The sequence below is a fragment of the Pseudopodoces humilis genome, chromosome 7, assembly GCF_049639895.1.
Source record: "Pseudopodoces humilis isolate 2021_Gansu_Grassland_sample_001 chromosome 7, ASM4963989v1, whole genome shotgun sequence".
Classification (NCBI taxonomy): Eukaryota; Metazoa; Chordata; class Aves; order Passeriformes; family Paridae; genus Pseudopodoces; species Pseudopodoces humilis.
Genome location: NC_142206.1, coordinates 62,016,737 through 62,038,563, shown reverse-complemented (window position 1 = coordinate 62,038,563; position 21,827 = coordinate 62,016,737).

The following is a 21,827-nucleotide window of genomic DNA, read 5'->3' as shown; positions in this document are numbered from 1 at the left end:
ATTTCCCACGGTCACTGATCCATCCTGCATCATCCAGGAGTTTTCTTCCTGCTGTGAACACAGGTCCAACACAGCATCTCCCCTGCTCAGCTCAGCAATCACCTGCATCAATAAATCATCTTTAATGATTTAATAATCATCAATAAATCATCAATAAATCATCTTTACACGCTCTGGAAATCCCCTGGATCACCTGGGATAGCCTGGCAGAGGCTGCCCAGAGCAGCTGTGGCTGCCCCTGGATCCCTGGAAGTGCCCAAGGCCAGTTGGACATTGGGGCTGGAGCAGCCTGGGACAGTGGGACATCTGTCCATCCATGGATCCATCCATAGATCCATCCATCATCCATCCATCATCCATCCATCCATCATCCATCCATCCATCATCCATCCATCATCCATCCATCCATCATCCATCCATGGATCCATCCATAGATCCATCCATCATCCATCCATCATCCATCCATCCATCATCCATCCATCATCCATCCATCATCCATCCATCATCCATCCATCATCCATCCATCATCCATCCATCCATCATCCATCCATCCATCCATCCATCCATCATCCATCCATCCATCATCCATCCATCCATCATCCATCCATCCATCCATCCATCATCCATCCATCATCCATCCATCCATCCATCCATCCATCATCCATCCATCCATCCATCCATCATCCATCCATCCATCATCCATCATCATCCATCCATCATCCATCCATCATCCATCATCCATCCATCCATCCCATCCCATCCCATCCCATCCCATCCCATCCCATCCCATCCCATCCCATCCCATCCCATCCCATCCCATCCCATCCCATCCCATCCCATCCCATCTCTCCTCATCCCACCCCCAGCCCCAGCAGTTTAAGGAGGGCAGAGCTTTTCCAAGCCAGGCCTGGAAATAGCTGAAGTCAGGAATGATGGCAGAGGGTGGCGCGGGAGAGGGACGGGATCCTGGGGGGGATGAGTTGTCAGCCGGGGTTCAGGGGTCAGTGCAGTGATTTATTTTTAATTTGGGTGCTTGGCAGCTGGGATTGCATTTGTGGCTCCGCAGGCTGGGCCGTGCCAGCCCCAACAGAGGGTGTCAGCTGACGTGTCACATCGCATCAGAGCAGAGCTGCCTCTGCGGCACCCACAGACACCTTGCAGTGACTCCCTGCAAATTCCAGCCTGGGAGGAGAGAGGGACTGGAAACAGAGCCTGGAGCAGCCTGTTCTGCTGTGGGAATGCTGCAGGATGGATCTGCACCCCTGACAGCACACAGGTCACAGCAGTGCCTGTCCCAGCCCCGCTGAAAGAGCCACAAACCAAACCTGGCTGGGCAGCAGGGACCGGTTACACCCTGCCCATGGCCCAGAGCAATCACCAAACCCAGAACAATGGATTTGTTAATGGAATTAATGGCACATCAGGAAATTCATGCTGCAGCTGGGCCAGGGATGGGGCTCAGGCTGGAGATCAGGGAAGGTTCTTCCCCCAGAGGGTGGAATGAGCTCTGGAAAAGCTCCCCAGGGAATGGGCACGGCCCCGAGGCTGCCGGAGCTCCAGGAGCATTTGGGCAGCGCTGCCAGGGATGCCCAGGCTGGGATTGTTGGGGGGTCTGGGAGGGGCTGGGATGATCCCTGGGGGTCCCTCCAGCTCAGGATATTCCCTGATTTTATCACAGCTTCTCCAACCCTGTCCTGCTGCCAGCTGGGGGTGGATCACTCCGGTCACTTGTGGAAGTTCAGTGGGAAGAAGCAGCTCAATTCCTCTCCACGTGTCTTTTCCTGCTGGTCTGGTGTGATGCCTTTAGACCTGTGTGCATCAGTTTTAATCCCAGAATCCCAGAAGGATTTGGATTGGAAGGACCTTAAATCCCACCCAGTGCCACCCCAGCCATGGCAGGGACAGCTCCCACTGTCCCAGGCTGCTCCAGCCCCAATGTCCAACCTGGCCTTGGGCACTGCCAGGGATCCAGGGGCAGCCACGTCCCCATTTTGCCTTCCTGTGTCCCCAGCCTGTGCTTGTGCAGCGGGTCCTGCTCCATGCAACACTTGCCTCTTCCCAACAGAAAGTGAAATTATTTTCTCCAATCTCTTTTCCAGTTGTCAGGAACCCTTTGAATTCTCAGCCTGGCTGCCCCAGCTGCTCAGAGACCAGCCTGGGTCAGTCTGGGCTGTGCCTGTGGTGCTTTTCCTTGCCCAGGGAAAGGCCAGGGAGATGCAGGAGCACACTCAGCTGTCCCCTGGTCACGGGCAGCTGCACTCTCAGTAGGATGTTCTGGCTTCCTACCTCGGCTTTGTTTTATCCCTGTTGCCCCGGCTCGCTCGGAAATGTCACGCCAAAGAGCCTCAGAAGCATTATTAAAGTCAAAATAAATGACATTTACTGTCTCCTGCTTTCCAAAAGCCTGTTAGCCAGTCACAGGAGGAAATGAGGGTTTTTTAAACCCTGCCTGCCTGATCCTTTCCCTTTTATTACCATGTCTCTTCCAAGGATAAATCCCCTTTGGGTTTTGCTGGGATAAATAACTGCTAAGTCAATGTAATTGTTGTCTGCAGCGCTGGGCACGGGGCCCTGTGGCAGGGGGTGCTGAGCTCCAAGCCAGCTCTGCCCCCCGATCCCAACCCAGGCCAGCACTGCTGGGGATCCCTGAGAGCTCCCAGGGCCAGGCCAGGCGCAGCCCTGTCCTCCAGGAGCTTGAGGCTCCTTGGGATCACGGCTGGGATTTTGTTGGAACAGCCCTGCAAGGCTGAGTCCGGCTGTGCCCAGCCCTGCCAAGGCCACAGCGACCGTGTCCCCAAGTGCCACATCCCCAGGGCTCCGAAATCCCTCCAGGGATGGCACTGCAGCCCTGCCCTGGGCAGCCCCTGCTTAACCACCCTTTCAGTGAAGAAATTTCCCCAACATCCAACCGAAACCATCTTTGTGCTGTCCCTGATCCCTGGGAGAATTCCCGACCCCCCCGGCTGTCCCCTCCTGCCAGGGACTTGTGCAGAGCCACAAGGGCCCCCTGAGCCTCCTTTGCTCCAGGCTCAGCCCCTTCCCAGCTCCCTCAGCAATTCTCCAGCCCCTTCCCAGCTCCCTCAGCAATTCTCCAGCCCCTTCCCAGCTCCCTCAGCAATTCTCCAGCCCCTTCCCAGCTCCCTCAGCAATTCTCCAGCCCCTTCCCAGCTCCCTCAGCAATTCTCCAGCCCCTTCCCAGCTCCCTCAGCCCCTTCCCAGCCCTGTCCCAGCTCCGTTCCCTGCCCTGGGCACATCCAGTGGGAATTTCCCCAGGACACACAGGTGACCTGGCCACTGGGTTCTCCCCTTCCAGAGCCACCTCCCACCTGAGCAGACACAAGGAATAAATGGCTTTGGGGTTGGGGTTCCAGCTCTTTCCCAGGAATTTCTCTACGTGCTACGAGCAGCCCAAGGGCCGCAGACCTGGCACAGTTTCCTTGGATGTGATTTCCCAAAAGCTTTTAGCTCCACCGTGGCAGTTTGTCTCTAATTGCACAAATACCAAAATGCCTTTGAGCATATTTATTCACTGGAGTTTGATTTTAGTTACTCATTATAACAGTGTTAATAACAGCCTGAAGGGAAGGAGCACGATTGCATTTGAGCCACAGAGAGCCAAAGATGAGTTGGTTTAAATTTTTGCTTAATGGACCGTTCTGTCCTCGGAACAATTTGTCTTTCCTGCCATTTTTATTTCCCCTTTTGCCACTTGATGTCTCAAACCCAGAAATAAAAGGCAACAGAGTTATCTAATAGCACAAGTGTCAGATCTCATAAGTTGGTGAAAATCAGTCCTTCAGGGAAATTGAATTTATTGCCAGTTGAAATATGAATGCTTTTATTTGCTCTGGAATGTGAGCCTGCCTTTGTTAGTGAGACTGACCTATTCTCACTGAAGCCAAAGGTTGATTTTGGCCGCTCACAAGTTTGTTCAGGGATGGAGGAGGGAGAAAAGACCGGTGGGAGACTCAGGACAAGGAAACTGATGATGGAATTGCTGGGTTTTTTTTTACCCCTGGCCCCTGACTGACATTGCTGAGGTTTCAGTTCTGCAGTTCCCACTTTCAATCCTCATTCCTGCTCCATGCAGGAGCGGGATAAAGCCCAGGGCTGCTGCAGTGGGTGCCCTGCTTTGCTCCTTGGGCAAGAAACTCTGACCCTTTAGAGCAGCTCGTCCTTCTCCACAGCCAGAGGAGGCTGCAGGTGGGCAGGGAGCTCGCTCAGGGTTTCCAGGAGAGAGGAACCATTCCACGATCCCAGAATCCCAGAGCCACAGGGATGGTTCCTGGTGGGAATTTGGGTTTTGCCAGGCTGGCTCTGACCCCAGGCTGAGCAATCCAGGGTGGGGCTCTGTCCCTTGAGCTGGGATGCAAAGGCATGAGGGGAACAGCCTGAGGATCTTCCTCTGGGAATTTTGAATGGATCCAGAGCTCTCAGAGTACTGCTGCACCCCTGGCACCCAGCTGAGCCCGGCTTGCTTAGGCCAGCATCAACCCAGTGCTGCTCCCGCTCCTCTGGGCCGGGATTTAAACGCGGGCACCGTTTGCTGGGTGAGTTATGATGGATAAAACGGGGCTGTTCATCTTCCTGCGAGGCTGCAGGGGTTATTTATACCTTCAGAATTTGTCAGAGGGAAATTTCCCTTCAAACAAACATGTAATTTATTCGTGGCAGAGCAGAGAGGCTGAAGAGTTTAATTCCAGTGCGGATGGGAGGTGTGAGCAGCCCCATTTATCAGGTCAGGCAGCAGAAGTGATGCCAGGCTGGGCCAAAGCTCCTTGGAGCATCTTCCTCACCTGGTTTAAGGCCTGTGCTCACAGGGGCAGCACAGCGAACTGAAACTTCTCTTATTCTTTTTCTTCCCTCGCTTTTTCCATATTTCTTCTGTATTTTTCTTTCCTCCTGGATTTCTCAGCCCCCTTTGGGCTGAGCTCCTTTGGGATCCTCCCTCGTGGGGAGTCCCTCTTGTCTCAGTTCTCTGGAACTCCCAAACTCGTTGGAATCTCGTTTCTCGTGTTTATTAGGATGTCATCACAAAACTTGGCAGGTCTCTCTCTGTTAGAGTTCAGGAACACATAATCACAGAACGGTTACATGAAGGTGCTTTATTAAGCATTATTAAGCATTATTAAGCATTATTAAGATTATTTGAAGGAGCTCTGGGTGTCAGGGGTACACAGACCCAAATCTGACCCCGATTTGGTTTTGAGCTGAACATGTTTTATACTCTATCATTATGCAACTTACATATTAATTATTAATCTTACATTGTTCTGTTGTGTGCATTGTTTTTACCCAAGCATGGATTTCTCGTGATTCCCCCAAACCCCTAACATTGCTCCTCATGTTCTTTAAACAATAATTCATGTTCTTTAAACGATAATTATATCTAATCACATCTAACAATTATATCATTTAGATATAATATATCTGATATAACTGATATAATTATATATTATTATTTTATATTATAATTATATCTAATATATTAGATATATTAGATATATCTGATTAGATATAATATATCTAATATAAGATATAACTGACTACACAGGTGCAGTTTCACCTGATCTTTAGCAAGCACAAGGCCTAACATTTCCAGGACCTACCTTTAACACTTTTCCAGGGCTTTCCAAGCCCAAATTTCTTCCTAAATCCCCAAATTTTCTATGATTTTAAAATCTTTTGCTATCACCTCCAGACTATCTGCACGAGTTCAGTTCACCACAACCTGGCTCATTTTGCTCTGAGGGTACAAAATGACCCCAAAACCACCCAGCTGCTTCACCTTTATATCCATTTTTACCCTACTAACTATATTCATGTGTATTTTTATATTTATTTTATTTTATTTATATGTATTTTTATTATATAATTTTAATAATTATTAAATATTATATTATTATATATTATAATTGTTATAATAATTATTAAATAACAATATTATAGTATTATTATTGTGTTTATTTTATTTTATTTATATGTATTTTTATTATATAATATTAATAATTATTAAATATTATATTACTATATATTATAATTATTATAATTATAAATAACAATATTATAATATTATTATTGTGTTTATTTTATTTTATTTATATGTATTTTTATATTTTAACAAATAAGTTTTCTATACCTACTTATGAAATTAAAACTGCAACTAACTTTCAACCAATCACTCTTTGTGCTCCCAAAAAACTGCAGGATCATGGAGTAGAAGGAAGAAGAAGAGATTAAAACCACACTTTTTTCCCTCCATCTTTATTCCATGTATTAAACCCCTCTAAAATCCATATTTTTCACCTCAGCAGCACACTGAACATTCTACTACTTTCTACTTAATTTTTTATAAATCCTGGTTTAGCCAGGGATATTTGGAAGCCTTTCTGTCACTGGCAAAGAGGGTTGATACTTTTTTTGGGAGGACAAACAGAGAAATGTCTCTCCATTTCTGGATTCCTGCAGGAACTGGAGACACTTTCAAATGAGGATCTTTTCCATCTCAGCCCAATTTTGAAGGTGGTTGAAACTTCACAGGAAAACCTTTCCCTTTCCAGCCAGTTCCTGCAGGAATCCAGAAATGGAGAGACGTTTCTCTGTTTGTCCTCCCCAAAAAAGTATCAATCCTCTTTGCCATTGACAGAAAGGCTTCCAAATATCCCTGGCTAAACCAGGATTTATAAAAAATTAAGTAGAAAGTAGTAGAATGTTCAGTGTGCTGCTGAGGTGCAAAATATGGATTTTAGAGGGGTTTAATACATGGAGTAAAGCCCAGGCTGTGCTTACAGAGCAAAGCACCGGCGCTTTGGGGTCTCTTGGCACGGCATCTTCATGGGAATTATTCCCTTTCCAGCCCAACAGCTCTTCCTCCACCCAAAAAAAGCAGCTGTGAGTCCATCCCTGAGCTCTCCCTGGAGGAGAAACCTCCTCCTGCTGCTCCAAGAGGCTCTTTGAGCCACAGGAGCTGAGCTCAGCACAGCCATCTCCAGCTTTTCACTTGAGCTCTGCTCTTCTTTGGGTTTAAATCTGCAAATTTTGGGTGTAAAACTCAATTTTCTCGAGTAGGAGACCCCAGCAGGGTGTGTTCCTCACACGCCAAAGCTGTTGGTACATAAAAACAGGAATTTCCTCCCGGTTCCTGGGAACCCTTCACCCTGGTGGGGAGGGTTGGAAGCAGCTCCACATGGTCCCTGCTGCTCCAGGAATGATCCCAAGGAACCCCAGGAGATGGGGATGGGATTGCACTTAACCAAACCTCCACATCCTGGGGCTTTCTTGATGCTTGAAGCTCTTCTGTGCCCTCCAAAAACGGTCTTGAAGCTGTTCTGGGAGTGGGTGAGTCCTGGCAAAAGTTCTGTGGATCTTCAGGGACCTGGCATCGCTCCTAAGAGAATCCATGACCTCCTCCTCCTCCTCTGCAGGGTCAGACTGGGATAAATCCTCCTGCCATGGATAAATCACCGTGCCTGAGGATGGCTTCAAACATAATTACTTGGTTAGGTGGAGACACCGGGTTTTATAAAGCAGGGGAACAGACAGAGGGGCAGGAAGATGAAGAGCCTGACGATTTTTTGTCTTTCAAGTGGTCATTTTTCACATCAGGTGAAGCAAAACCAGGCTTGAGTGGCATTTCTCTAGTGCAATTAATTATTTATGGTTTTCTGCAAGCAGCAATCAGGAGGAGCAGCCCTGAAATGGAATTTATACCTCGAGTGATTTTCAGAGAGAGGCCTGCAGTGAGGGCAGGGTCTGTGCCACCCCCAGCTTTAAACCCCTGGCCAGGGGCTGCAGCCGTGGGAGCCGCTGGGTCCCGGCCTCTGAGCATTCCAGAAGGCCAAAAGGCAAAAAATATCCCAAAATCCCAGATTGGATTGGGTGGGAAGGGACATTAAAAACCTCCCAATCCCACCCAGCCATGGCAGGGACAGCTCCCACTGTCCCAATGTCCAGCCCCAGTGTCCAGCCTGGCCTTGGGCACTGCCAGGGATCCAGGGGCAGCCACAGCTGCTCTGGCAATTCCAGCCCAGCCAGCAATTCCCAATTCCCAATCTCCCATCCATCCCTGCCCTCTGGCACTGGGAGCCATTCCCTGGCTCCTGTCCCTCCAGCCCTTGGAAATCCTCTCTCCGTCTTTCCTGCAGCTCCTCCAGGTCACCCTGAGCTCATCCCAGAGCTTCTCCTCTCCAGGTGAACATTCCCAGCTCTCCCAGCCTTTCCCACAGCAGAGCTGCTCCATCCCTTGGATCATCCTGGATCCTCCTCTGGACTCCCCCCAGCAGCTCCCTGTGCTGGGTGACCACGAGTTAATTCCAAAATAATGGAGTTAAACTTCCATTTCCACAGCTAGGTTTGGATGGGGCACTGTTCTCTTGCAATTCCAGGGCTGGAGAAATGAAATTCCTCCTGGCAGGTGACATTTGCTGCTCCCTTGGTTGTGTTTTTGCCCCTCTGGCTGTGGAGGTGCAGCCTGGATTGCAGCAGAACAAATCCAACGTTTTTTGCCATCTTTTTGTTCCTCATGTTCTCCGTTTCAGACACACCGGGGAATTTGCATCTGGTGGTTTTGGTGTTGATGATGATGATGATGATGATGATGATGATGATGTCTGGTGTAATGAGACATTTCCCATACACTGGGAACAGTGGGAGAGCTTTCCCTGGAGATCTCCAGATGAACTCAGCCCCCAGAGCAGGAGTTTGTGACACGGGACAAACACAGATTTCCATTTTATATCCATGTTTTAAATACCTCTGATCCCCACGGGATCTGAAAGGATGGAGCAGGGGCTGATCCCAGGAATTCCAGAGAATTTCTGCTCCAGAGCCCAGGGAGGGGCTGGAACCTCCTCCCTGGGATATTCCAGAACCACAATTCCATGCCCTGGGATCTGGGATGGCCCTGCTGGAGCAGGAAAAATCGTTTGTGCTGTTGTTTTTCAGAGTGAATGGTTCTGTCTCACTTAAAAACTCCAGAAAATGAAGTTTATAATAGAAATGCTGGTGGGAGTCTTTGTGATAGCAGCAGGAACAAAGCTTGTGGAAATAGGGCCACAATAATCTGGAATCTTCTCCCTGGGACATTCCAGAGCCACAATTCCATGCTCTGGGCTCTGGGATGGCCCTGCTGGAGCAGGAAAAATCGTTTGTGCTGTTGTTTTTCAGAGCTGATGCTGAAACAGATTCCTGTGTGGTGTGAACACCGTGACATGAGAACTTCCAGCGCACAGTGAATTGTTCTGCCTCACTTAAAAACTCCAGAAAACAAAGTTTATAATGGAAATGCTGGTGGAGTTTGGAATGGAAATGCTGGTGGAGTTTGGAATGGAAATGCTGGTGGAGTTTGGAATGGAAATGCTGGTGGAGTTTGGAATGGAAATGCTGGTGGAGTTTGGAATGGAAATGCTGGTGGAGTTTGGAATGGAAAAGCTGGTGGAGTTTGGAATGGAAATGCTGGTGGAGTTTGGAATGGAAATGCTGGTGGAGTTTGGAATGGAAATGCTGGTGGAGTTTGGAATGGAAATGCTGGTGGAGTTTGGAATGGAAATGCTGGTGGAACTCTTTGTGATAGCAGCAGGAACAAAGCTTGTGGAAATAGGGCCACAATAATCTGGAATCTTCTCCCTGGGACATTCCAGAGCCACAATTCCACGCTCTGGGCTCTGGGATGGCCCTGCTGGAGCACCAGTGACCCTCTGGGCTCCCTCCCAGCCTGGCCCATCCTGGGATTCCGGGATTCTGTGGCGGTTTTGGAGCTGTGCTGGAGGACAGGGAAGGGTTGGGTGACAGATCCTGGCTCTGGGCTCTGCAGTGCCAGAAGTGCCGCAGATGGATTGAGTTTCAAACAAGGAATTACAGAAGGAAAGCTTAAGGAATGTGAAAATCTAAAAGCACAGCAGAAAAGTTCAATTATTTTGGACAGAAAAGCCACACAGCAGGTTGAGTAAAATTCCTTTAAAATACCTCTAAAATTCCTTAAAAATACCTCTAAAATTCCTTAAAAATACCTCCAAAATTCCTTTAAAATACCTCTAAAATTCCTTAAAAATACCTCTAAAATTCCTTAAAAATACCTCTAAAATTCCTTTAAAATACCTCTAAAATTCCTTTAAAATACCTCTAAAGTTCCTTTAAAATTCCCCTAAAATTCCTTAAAAATACCTCTAAAATTCCTTTAAAATACCTCCAAAATTCCTTTAAAATACCTCTAAAATTCCTTTAAAATAACTCTAAAATTCCTTTAAAATTCCTCTAAAATTCCTTTAAAATTCCTCTAAAATTCCTTTAAAATACCTCTAAAATTCCTTTAAAATTCCCCTAAAATACCTTAAAAATACCTCTAAAATTCCTTTAAAATTCCTCTAAAATTCCTTTAAAATACCTCTAAAATTCCTTTAAAATAACTCTAAAAATTCTTTAAAAAAGGGCTCTCAGGTCTTGGCAGTGCCCAGGGAGGTTTGCAGTGCCCATCCCTGGAGGTGTCCCAGGAATTGCTGGAGGTGGCACTCGGAGCTCTGGGCTGGGGACAAGCCCAAGCACAGACAGGTGACCTTGGAGGGATCTCTCACCCCTGGCCTCTCCTGGCCAGGAACACGATCCAGGTGCTTTTCCCTGCTCCTTCCCTCAGTTTTCACTTCCCCAGACACAACATTTGTGTCTCTTTCTGCCTCTGAATCTTCCCAAAGAGACATTCCAGGACCTGACACTGGCCAAGGAGCTCCAGCCCATCCTGGGTCACTCTGGAATGCTGCCTTTGGAATTCCCTGTGCTGATAATCACTGTTAGCACTGCCAGTGCCCCCTGGGGAATCCAGACAACCGAGGTGGGCAATTACCTTATTTTAAACTTAATTTAAAAATGATCCACGCAGGGGGAAAAGTTTGAACGTGATGGGAGGATTAATTTCAGTAAAAACTCCTGGAACTGTGCTCTGAGCAGGGATTGGTGCCTCCAACGAGAGTCAGAGCTGAATTGCTGGGAAATCAGGAATTCCAGGACCTGGAATTAAGGAGGAAAGGCTGGGAGAGCTGGGAATGCTCACCTGGAGAAGGGAAGGATCCAGGGGGAGCTGAGGGTACCTGAAGGGGCTCCAGGAGAGCTGGAGAGGGACTGGGGACAAGGGATGGAGGGACAGGAGCCAGGGAATGGCTCCCAGTGCCAGAGGGCAGGGATGGATGGGAGATTGGGAATTGGGAATTGGGAATTGGGATTTGGGAATTGGGATTTGGGAATTGGGATTTGGGAATTGGGATTTGGGAACCCCTGGCTGGGCTGGAGTTCCCAGAGCAGCTCTGGATGCCCTCGCAGGGATCAGCACAAAGTGGCTGTTGCGCTGACAAAAGCCATTCCAGGCTTTTAGAGTTCTTTCCTTTACAAGAAATTCCGCTCTCAGGATTGATCCCGTGTCACACCAACGCCACGAGATTGAGTTTAATTATCACCCTGCTAAATTGCAGCCACGTTCAGGAGTGTCTGCTCCCATCTCTGGCTCTGCCATGGATTTGTGTGAGAGCAAAGAAAGAAAAAAAGAAAGGAAAGAAAAGCTGGGAATTGCTGCTTTTATGGGCACGAAGCTTAAGTGAACCCAAAATTAAAGCGATGAGCTTATCATGGCTTCCAATTAATGGCCTTAGCAGCTGAAATGACACATTTGTAAGTGAGTTAAATATCATCAGGCTTCCTTTTGCCTCTGCCCTCGGCAGCCTGGTGTTTTCCATGGTCTCACAGACAGTGATTCCTGCAGCATTTAATGGAGCTGGAAGTAGAAGCACAATAAAAGTGGAGCCAGGAGCGAGCTGAGAAGCGAGGAGGGGGATAATGGGTGGTTTAATGCTGTTAAATACCTCGTGCTCAACGCTGGCAGCTCTGTGCTTTTGCCAAGGAAAAGTTTTAAGTGTGTCATAAATGCAAATCATATTATTGGCTTTTCGCAAACATGATAATGAATGTTATATGTAGAAGATTAGAAAGTTTTGTTGTATTAATATAGTTTTCCTTTATTTCTGTTGTTGATAAAACATAGAAATAGTGGTATAATACATATATATGTTAGGCTGTAACATGATATTAAAGCACCAACTACTTTTTATTTATATAACCCAGAGACTAAAAGAAAAAAATAATAGTCAGAGACCCCCCTGCATCCTAAAATTATCTTGTGCAGATGGAGACAAGCAGTCCTCCAAGCCCTCCAAAGGATCCCGGCCCTGGGAGAAGGAAATTTGGGATCCTGCCTGGGCTGGGAAGCTTTGTTGGTGTCTGTGGCCTCTCCTGGGGCTGCCCCTGGATGGGGATTGGGATCCTATTCCTGGCTGGAATGGAATTCCCAGATTTGCTGTGGCTGCCTCTGGATCCCTGGCAGTGCCCAAGGCCAGGCTGGACATTGGGAGCAGCCTGGGACAGTGGGAGGTGTCAGGATCTGAAATGCATCCCTGACCCTTCTTAAAAAGCCACAAAAAGCCATCTGCTCATATTTGTCCATTTTTTTCCCCCTTCCCCCTGGTTCAATCCCGAGTTTTGTGTCTTTATTCTGTTTTTTTTAAGGAATCACAGCCTGGAAATGCTCGAGGCACATGAAGAAGCAGCTCTGGGTGAAGCTTCCCTTGGAATTGTCCACGGGGGGGATTTAATTCACCAAGGAAGGGGAAAAATAATCGTGGAATTGTTCCCTGCTGCTGCTGAGCTCAGGGAAAAGCTGGAGCCCGGGAGATGCGATCCTGGCACGGAATACGTATGAGGAAAAGGAGGAATTGTGGAATTTTGGTGGATATCTTTCCCAAGGAGGTGGGGAGGCTCAGGCAAAGGTTCCCAGAGAAGCTGTGGCTGTCCCTGGATCCCAGGCTGGACACTGGGAGCTGTCCCTGCACATCCAGAGCTGGGATTGGGATTTAAGATCCCTTTAACCCAAACCTTCCCAGGATTCTATGAATGAAACCCACTGCAATTCCCGAGGGTACTGAGCGTGTTTTCATGGTGATACATGAGAACAAATGTTAGATAGGAAAAGCTAAAAGTGTGAGTGTGTAGATTAGAGAGTTTTCTTAAACCCCTGTGTGGGAAAGGTTAGTTTAGAGAACAGGAGACAAGGAGGAGGATTTAGGGTGTTGTCTCTTGTCCCTTCTTCTTTCTTCTCCATGTTCTTCTCCTGGAGGTTTTTGGGTGACAGTGAGTGATTGCACAGAAAATGCCACAGTGCAGCACAGAGGTGATGGGTCATTGGGTCATTAAGAAAAATAATATACGTGTCTGTTGTTAATTGGGTAAAAATAGGTATAAAGATAAAAGAACTGTGTATTTCGAGGCCATTCTGTGCATCAGACACGAGGTGTGCCACAAGGCCTTGTTTGTACCATCAGAAGAAAGAAATGTGCCAGATTGCAAAGATTAACCTTGTGACCAGCCAGGAGAGACCTGTTAAGTTTTGTGATCACCTGTTAATAAATAAACACGAGAAACAAGATTCTAACGAGCTCGGGAGTTTTCTTTGATTCATAAGAACTGAGATAAATGGGACTCCCCACGAGGGAGGACCCCAAAAGAATTCAGTCCAAAAGAGGCTGAGAAATCAAAGAATAAAAAGAAAAGTACAGAAGAGATATAGCAGAAACAGAGAAACAGAAAAAGGATTTTTTAGAGAAAAGTTACAGGTACAAATGTGGGAAGTTGGGATCCAGCAGAGCTCCTGGAGCAGCTTGAGCCGGGCTCAGCAGTTTAAGCTTTGCTGAGCTGAGTCTCACAGATCCGGGCTGGTGCAGAATCTCACGGCACTAAAGCTGATTGATAATAAATAAAATATAATAAATAAAATATAATAAATTAACTATAATAAATTAAATATAATAAATTAAATATAATAAATATAAATATAATAAATATAATAAATTAACGATAATAAATTAACTATAATAAATTAAATATAATAAACAAAATATTATAAATTCAACTTAATAAATTAAATTTAATAAATTAAAAATATTTGAGTCTTTCAGCTGTTGCCATCGGCTCCATACTGTGAAAAAAGTAAAAAATCTGCCAAACCCTTCCTTAGTTTGGAAAGTAAAGTTAAATAAAGAAGGGAAACAAGCGGCCTCATTTACAGCTCGTTTGCGAGGATCAAGATCTAATTAAGCACTTTAACTGGCGGGACACTGAGGTGTGAAGTTTATTGAGCACTTGGTTAACTATTCAATTAGTCTGGGTGTTTTGCGAGCTGGTATAATTCTAATTCATGGCAGGATCAATGGCTGGATTTAGAAGAAAATATAACATAAAACTCTGATTCCGAGAGCGGTGGAAGGTTAGTAATTATCCCAAATTGATTTTGTTACCATAATCATTACCAATATTCCTCTAATCAGGTAAATTCTGCTGGAGCTCTGAAGAGACTTCAGGATTTGCCATTAAAATCAGCTTTGCTTCCTCAGATTATTATTTTCAGCGGGGATTGATAAGGTTAATTAAAATCGGCTTAAATATCAAAGGGCGATTCCTTTGGGAACACCAACCGTGTGTTCCATGGGCAGGGACACTTCCCACTGTCCCAGGGAGTTCCAGCCTGGCCTCAAACCCTTCCAGGGACAGAGGATGGGGGGAAAAGGTCCTGGGATAACGGGGAAACTCCTGCCTGGCAGTTCAGGAATCATCTCCAGGTGCTCCGGGAGCTCATCCGTGTGCTCCCAGCTGGGGAAACTGAGGCACGACTCTGGCAGGGCTGGGATCCTGCTCCCTTTTTCCAGCTGCTCTTCCCTGGCTTTCCCAGATCCCTGTCACCAGGTCAGCCTGGAGGGGGATCTGGGAAAGCAACCACTGGAGCTGAAGGGTTTCTTTAAGGAAAAAGCCCGGATGATTTTGCTGTTTCTCCGGGAGAAGGCTGAAATGAAGGGCAGCAGAGATTTGGGAAATAATCCCCTTCTCCACGGAAGCTGTTGTGATACTTCCCGTGCCATAACAAATCCGTGGGGATTAAAAACCCCTGTCACTCGTGTCAAACCTCCTGCTAGCACTGGATTCACCCCTGCAGCTTAGCTGGGACGGAGGGCTGAGCCTGATGGGCACACATCCATGGGCAGGGATGTTCCCTGGAGCAGCACCCAGCCCTTCCCGGGAGCTGGAACCGCCTGTGGGGGCAAGCCGGGGGTTTCCAGCTTGTTCTGGCACCGAGGAATAAATGTGGATACCTGAGGAGAGCAGGAGATGGGATGTCAGGGAAGGTTCTTCCCCCAGAGGGTGGAATGAGCTCTGGAAAAGCTCCCCAGGGAATGGGCACGGCCCCGAGGCTGCCGGAGCTCCAGGAGCGTTTGGGCAGCGCTGCCAGGGATGCCCAGGCTGGGATTGTTGGGGGGTCTGGGATCATCCCTGGGGGTCCCAGCTCAGGATATTCTGGGATTCTGTGATTGCATCCATTGCTGTTGATTTTTGGGGTTCAATCAGGGTGGGCAGGCCCTGGCACAGAATTCCCAGAGCAGCTGTGGCTGCCCCTGGATCCCTGGCAGTGCCCAAGGCCAGGCTGGACATTGGGGCTGGACATTGGGACAGTGGGAGCTGTCCCTGCCATGGCTGGGGTGGCACTGGGTGGGATTTTCCCCTCTGGGGAATTCACCAAGGCTCAGATACCCCTGTGTGCCAGGGGAGGTGGAACAGATGAATTCCCAGTGCCTCTGTGTTGGAAATCCTCCCTTTGCTCCTCAGAGCTCAGCAGAGCCACAGAGTGAAGCCAGGACCCGTCAGATGGGGCAGATTTAGGTTCGTACCTGGATTAAATATATATAACAGAAAAATAAATATAAATAAAAACCTGGATGGAATATTAATTTTTGCCACGGATCCCACATTCCTGACTCCATCCTGAGGGCTGGAATCCAGGACTCATCCAGCTGTGCCCTTCTCCTCCAGGTCAGGAACAGAGCAGTGACTCCAAACAGGTTTGGATCCCTCCCTTTGATGGCTCTGGCGCTTCCCAGGTGATGGAGAGCTTTCCCAAGGATTTCTGCTAAGGACAAGATGAGAACATTTAAATGTCTGGTGAGGAAGAGCCCGGCAGCAATCCCGGAGCTGGCTGGGGAGGAAGGAGCCAGCAGAGCTGGGAATGATTGGCAGCACACGGATCAACAAAGGAGCTCGGAATCACGATGCACAGAGGCTTTTGCCTCTGTTGACTGTGGTTTGCTGTCAATCTCTTGCTCTTCCTGAGGCTGGGAAGAGATTCCAGGCGTTCTCTCCATGGGATCTGCCTGTCCTCAGCAGCTTTTGTAACGCGAGGATTGTGTTGGGTTGGTTTGATCCCACACTTGAAAGCCATCCTGTGATATCCTAAAGTTCTGAATATCCATAAATTAATGAGAGTGGGAAATAGGAGAACTTCCAGCTCACAGCTCCTCTCTGCGTGTTTCAGTCGTTTCATTTAACTGGGTGAGGTAAAATTCACATTATAATTACAGCTGCATGAGAGAAAACTCTGGAAGAGCTTTCCTTGAGCTTCCCCAAATAAATCCCAGGGCAGGGTTTGGAACTGGATGGGCTTTGCTGTCCCTTTCACCCCAAACTCTTCTGTAACTCCATCAAAACAGAATAATTTCTGCTTTTCTTTTGGATATGAGGAACTTCTTAAGAAAATTGCCTGTACTGCTGGAGGAGATACTTTCTGGTGTCGTCTGAGATGACTTGACTTAAATCAAATCCAAAATCATTAACAGAGGATCAGGCTTGGTAAACTTTGCCTTCCTTCTCTTGGAATTCCTCTGCCAGGCAAACACGTTGGGATAAAAAGAAGAAAGGAGTCCTGGATCTGCTCCCAAGGAAACACAGTGCATTGTTGAGTATAAAGTTACAGCTCAGGCTTCAGCAGGTTATTTTATTTTATTTTATTTTATTTTATTTTTCATTTTATTTTATTTTTCATTTTATTTTAATTTCATTTTATTTTAATTTCATTTTATTTTAATTTCATTTTATTTTAATTTCATTTAAATTTATTTGAATTTATTTTATTTGAATTTATTTTATTTGAATTTATTTTAATTTATATTATTTTATTTTTATTACTGTTTTATTTTAATTTTTTTTTTCTAATTTTTAAAATATTTTTAATTTAATTTTTATTTTTAGATATTCTTTCTAAAATTTGTTTTTTAATTTTATTTTTATATTTTATTTTATTTTTATTTTAATTATATTTTATTTTTATTTTATTATTTTATTTTTTTATTTTTCTTTTATTTTTCTTTTATTTTTCTTTTATTTTTCTTTTATTTTAATTTTATTTTTCTTTTATTTTTCTTTTATTTTAATTTTATTTTAATTTTATTTTTATTTTAATTTTTTATTATTATTTTATTTTTATATTTTATTTTATTTTACTTTATTTTTCCTTGAGCAGTTACTCTGACAGCTCATTAAGTGCATCCAAAAGCTTTTAGCAAAGCAGGGTCTGTCAGACAGGTAAAAATCCCAAGGAATGACTCCCAGGGTGCTCGGACACCTCCTGCTCCAGCGCTTCCATGGAATCCCAGACTGGTTTGTGTTGGAAGGGATCTCACATCCCATCCCAGGCAGGGACAGCTCCGCTGCCCCAGGCTGCTCCAGCCCCAATGGACATTCCCAGGGATCCAGGGGCGGCCACAGCTGCTCTGGACATTTCGTTTATTAATAAATATAAAACTCAGCTCTGTGTTTTGGGAGAGGGGAATTCCCTTCTCCCTGAGCCGTGCTGGGGTGGTCGCGCCATGGGAACCTCTCCCTGCTTGGCAGCTCCGTGATGGGGATCGGCCCCATTGCTCCAGCTGGGCACAGACAACTGGGAATTGGGAATTCCTGGCTGGGCTGGAATTGCCAGAGCAGCTGTGGCTGCCCCTGGATCCCTGGCAGTGCCCAAGGCCAGGCTGGACATTGGGGCTGGACATTGGGACAGTGGGAGCTGTCCCTGCACATCCAGGGGTGGCACTGGGTGAGTTTTAACATCCTTTCCATCCCAAACCGTTCCATGACTCTGGGATTTGTGGATACAGCTTTAGCTCTCTCAGGTTTTTAAGGATGTGTGGCCATCAGTTCCCTTGGCTGCTGAGATGAGGAGCAGCTGGACTCCAAAGAGTAAATCCACAAATCTCTCTGCTGCTGGTAGGAAACACTTTAAGGGAGAGGAATAACCTGTATGGGGGAAATCAACCTCCTCTGATCCTGAAAATGCCTCTCTTGTTTTCCTTTGAGCTCCACAAAACCCGTGGAACTGTCACTGCTGCAGTTACTGCTCTTTTTCTCTTTCTTTTTTTGATCTGTGACATGAATTAATGCTGACACACGTGGCTTTGGAATTTTGCTTTTCCAGTCACAGTACATGCAGACAGTGAGCTGTGGCTTCTGCCTGTGATTTCAATGACTGATTAAAAAAAGTGCTTGCAAAGGATAGCCTGGGAAGATGCAGCCCTGACTTCAGACACATCAAAGAGGAAGCCTTGTTCTCTTTAGTGGAGGAACGTTTTATTCTGACCCTTGTGGCTTTGTCACTGTTTTGGGGCTTATTAATTGAAAAATAAATACATTCTGTCTCTGCACTCAAAACGTTCCCCTCACTTTCCTGGGAAGTTTACTTATTTCTGGGGAATCTGACAGCTGAAGATTTTTTGGAAGCAAATCCAAACCCTTGTGCTCTCTTGCTGGCAATAACCTCCTGAAGTGCTGGGAACAGTAGGGGGTGGAATTAATAATTCCCTTCCATCCTGCCCTTCCGAGGGGAGGCCAGGGAGCTGGAGCCCCTTTGTTTTAGCCCTTGCATTCAGTGGTTCGGCATCAAAGCAGAACCTGAGAGAACTTTCCCCACATTGTTCAGTGTTAATTGGTTTCTGGTCTGCCCTGGGGAGGGAACAGATGAAATCCTGGGGAATGGTTGGCAATAAATCCTGCTCCTCACAGGGCTGGGGAGCGGGGCCTGATGTTCTCCCCTCGTGTTCCTTCCCTCCCCAGGGTGGAGAAACAATTCCCAGCCTTCCTGGCTTGCCCAGGAGCTCCTCAGCCCATCTGGCTGGTGAATTCTTGGTCTGGGGAGCTTGGATTCATCCGGGTCAAGACAAAGCTCCTGGGATCTCAGCTGGGATTTCCGTGTTTCTGTGCGGTTCAGCAGCAGCACTGGGGAGCTGAAGGTGTTGGGGCAGCTCAGGGCAGTGCTGCAGCTCCTCCTCAGATGTTTCCTCCTTCAGCAAGGGGCTGATTCCATGTTTCTGCCAGAGGGTGAGTCCAGGAGCCCTTCATCCCTCAGAATCATCAAGGTTGGAAGGGACCTTCGAGATGATTGAGTCCAACCATTAAACCAGCACCACCCCTCAGCCACGTCCCCAGTGCCACCTCCAGTGCTCCTTCAACACCTCTGGAGTGGAACAAGATGGGCTTTAGGGTCCCTTCCCAGGCTGTTCCATGATTCCATGGGGAAATTCCTGCTGCTGGCCACCCTGAGCCTCCCCTGGCCCAGCCTGAGGCCGTTCCCTCTCCTCCTGTCCCTGTTCCCTGGCAGCAGAGCCCGACCCCCCCGGCTGTCCCCTCCTGCCAGGGACTTGTGCAGAGCCACAAGATCTTCATTAATGGGGTGGTGGCACCAGTGAGGGACCCCAGCCTCACCCCACCGCCTGTTTTGTGGGAATTCCACGTCCTTGGGGTGGAAGGGACCATCTGGGGCGACCCAGCCTGGAGGGATTTAAGGTCCCTTCCAACCCAAACCATTCCAGGATTCCATAAGAGGTGACTCTTGGGGAATCATGGACCCGTCACACAATCCCAGTGTGCTTTGGGGTGGAAGGGCCCATGAATTTCCAAGCCTTTCCCAGGGCCACCTCCCCACATCCCAGAGCTCCTCAGACATTCCCTGCTCAAATCCCCGCCTGTCACTAAAGCTGGGATCCCTCGGGCTGTGGGGAAAGCGTTCCCTGCCTCCCCTGCAGCTCCCACAGAGCCACTCTTTCGTTATTCATTAAATGTCTAAATAAATAATGCACTGCTGTGCTGCTCAGGAGCCTTTTTCTCTTCTTCATTTGGCTATGAGAAGTTGGAAAATTAAAAAGTTTCGCACCCTCACTGGGTATTTAATCCTCTTTCCAAGCCTGTTTCGTACCTTAAGGCTCCATAATTACCATGCCCCGCTCCCATCCCGGGTTTTTTGTTGGAGAAGGTTCTGGATGTTATCAGAAAACACCTTCTCTAATTTTAGTATGCAAAATTCTAATTACAGTATGAATTTTTTATTTCTTAATTCTTTACAGTTTTTACTCCCCCTCTGGGTACCGAAACATAATTAATTCTCCTTTACTTTTTTATTTTTTTTTCTAATAGATTTGTGTGTATTATCATATATATTAAATTTTCAGTTCTGTAACTTCTTTTTTTTTATTTTTTATTGCTTCCCACACTGACAACGTTCACTTCATTAAAGACATGTAATCCCTGAGCTGTGATCAAGACATAATTGCACTTTTTTTGGGGTATTATAATGACACAGATGTTTTTCTTATTTTGTTACTGAAACCTCTGTTATTCTTCCATGATTTTGAGTGACCCCCTCAACGTGTAAGGGGATTCCAGGCTGGAATTCTGGCACCAGGGCTCAGTTTCCATGGAATGAAATGGCTGTACTCCCAGAAAAGAATAAAATGTTGCTTTTTGCCCCCCCCCTCAGCTCCCTTCCAGCATTCACAGAACCCCAGAATGGTTCGGGTTGGGAGGGATTTTAGGGATTAAGAAAAGGCAGGATCCACCATCCCTGGTTGTTCCAAGCCCCATCCAACCTGGCCTCAGACACTTCCAGGGATCCAGGGGCAGCCACAGCTGCTCTGGACAAAGAACAAATCGTGGGTGTGGGCGTGAGTTTGTTTTAGTTTTGCATAAACAGATTTAATTGTTGCCTTTGGAGCATCCAGGGTGAGGATGGAACTCAACTCTGTGGGAATTCTGATGCACAATTAAGAAATCCTACAGGAATCCTACAGAACCATCAGCCCCACTATTCATAACTCATGGAAGAATTGAGGAAACATGGAAAATGAGTGTCCAGGTAAATTCATCCCAGTTTTTGATGTCTAAAACAAACTTCATCCTTACCTTGACTTCTGGTGGAGCTCCTGCAGGAAGAGGTGGCCCAGCCAAACATTCCCAGATATTTTCTTCTGGAAGGGAACAGTTGTCTGAAATGAAATCTAATGAAACTCTGTCTGAAATTAATTCTATTTACACTTCAGTAGGTGGGCTGGGAGATTCTGCACCAGCAGATCTCCCCAGATAATTGTTGAAGAGCCATCCAGAAGTTTCCAGAGCACTGTGTTCACCCCTTTTTTCCCCTCCTTTCCACATGGATGATATCCTATTTTGCTGAGGCTTTAAATAAGACCAGAATGTGTCTGGAGAAAAATAAACAATGAGGAAAAAGAGATGCTGTTCCTGCAGCTCCAAGTGGGAGCGATTCCAAGCAGAAAAAGTTTCTATTTTGAGGTTTTCCTCTCTTCCCCTTCCCAGCAGTGCCCGTGTGGGGTTGTTGGAGCATGTGAACAATGGAATGGGAGAGTGCTTTGTCCTTGACCTCTCAATCCTGGAGCCGGGGGGATCCTGCACTGCAGCTCCAGGAGAGGCTGAACAGCTCCCAGTTTGGCTGGGGAGGGGAACTGGGAGCAGAGCTGGAGCTCTCCCTGCTGCCCACCCTGCCTGGGAGCTGCTGCTCCAGAGCCACCCCTCGGAACAGGTTAATTACTGCGCTGCAATTAACTGCTCTGCAAGCTGCTCCCTCTCTTTCCCCCCTGGAGCAGGGCTGGGGTGCCTGTGGCACTGCTCAGTGCAGAGCTCCTTCTGGCTCTGCGTGC